This window comes from Lactuca saligna, chromosome 5 (assembly GCF_052625555.1).
Source record: "Lactuca saligna cultivar CGN05327 chromosome 5, ASM5262555v1, whole genome shotgun sequence".
Taxonomy (NCBI): Eukaryota; Viridiplantae; Streptophyta; class Magnoliopsida; order Asterales; family Asteraceae; genus Lactuca; species Lactuca saligna.
This window is the reverse complement of record NC_136421.1, coordinates 251,967,772-251,969,612: the sequence shown is the minus strand read 5'-3', so window position 1 is coordinate 251,969,612 and position 1,841 is coordinate 251,967,772.

Sequence of the window (1,841 nt, the reverse complement as noted above, 5' to 3'; positions counted from 1 at the left end):
AAATTCTACTATCTCTTCTTGTCATCCTATCAAGTTGCATGAATGAAGGAAACTCAAAAGGACCATGCTCATAATCAGGTCAAGTACATACCAATAATAGTTATGGGCTTAGACACCTAGTCAAACAGTTACCCACTTGGATAAGTCTAATAACTATTATTGCAAGCACGAATTCAGAACCTGATTAACAATGATTAGCAGTCGTAGCTTTCAAAAGCCGCTGTTGAACTCTGATCTTATCAGCAACACGTCCTTTAGATAATGGATCATATATTCCTCTATCTAGATATCGTATGAACCGAGACATGGATTTTTAATCATTCTCTCTATTCATGTGTTGTTTTCCAATTTCCGATTTATGAAGACTGACAATAGACTACAATTAAACACATCAACTTAGTCCAGGCTTGGCCAAGCGCTTAGGGTGTCATCATTAAATCATAGAGGGACCCATATATACCACTTTTATCCCACACTGGGTAAAAGGAACGGATAAACTTTGACTCATATGCTTGCTTTATTTACTCATAAAATCACACACAATAATATGTTTTATAACACCAAGTTACTGGTGCGTTTACATATTATCAATGAGTAACCAACTTGTAAACTGCAACTATATGTATTTGTTCAAGAATATAAGATATTATCATCTCACAATCACTCATGATGAAATCCATGAAGTGATTCACGTGAGCGCGAGTTTAATCCAATACTCAAATCTTATTGCATGAGCACTCATAAGCACTGCAACAAACTTTTGCTATGTCTAAAAACTTTAGACAATCTACAGTCAGATTCATGACAGTCTTACCTCATTATCTACTTCCAAAGTATGATTGACTGTGGATGTTTGAATAATCTTATTATTCGGGAAGTCAAAACATGCTAAGTGAAACACAAGAATAATCGAATCCAACATGTCTTCAACACTTTGAGTATAAATAAAACACCTTTTATTTAATCACCATATCGATTACATATTATTCATTGTTTAATGTTTCGGATAATTAACTTAATACTTGAATTGAAACAATAGTCATCCCATGCTCCAAGCATGCACACTATGTTTACCTACGATCCTTACTTTGTGAAATAAATTAATTGAACACATTTCCAATGATACTCATTTCACAATTCCCAATCCTTATCACAAGGTAAGAATACCAAAATTTTGCTATGTGTTAGATTCTAACATTTTACACAATGATCCTTTTGTAGTGACATAGCACCAAAGTCATAAAGACTTTGTCAATGAGAGTACAAACTGCTCTATCGGAGATTGTTACAAGATAACTCTATATAAACTTGGAATCATGCAACTTGTATTGTGTGATGATTGAGAATTTTCATTTTTGGGAAATTAAGACTAAATCCTTGTTCACATGTATATGTGAGTCAAGTGAAGGACTAGGGGATCGGGTACACTTGGTTGTACTCTGATCAGGTCCACCACAAAGAACGATAAGGCTATTCGTCATGATTTACTAAAGTTTAGTAAATATGGTTGTGCTTACAAGTTTAAGTATAATTCTGAAACATTGTAAAAGTTTCAATGTATGGCAGGATGATTGAGAAGAATCAAATTAGGCAAAAAGATAAAAGTTTCTCCAATATGAAAAGACGGGAGAGTAGTTAAGTATCATGTTTTATGATCATCTTAATGATTATGAAAAATCATATCACAATTGATCCTCAAAGGACATCTTAGTGCATTTGTTTGTCTAAGAAGAGGAATCGTGAATTGTCGAAATGGTTAAAGCAAAAGATAAATCATACTTCATTCCAAAATCAAGTCTTAGAGTCATACTCCAAGATTGCAACTTGAATACATAATCTTT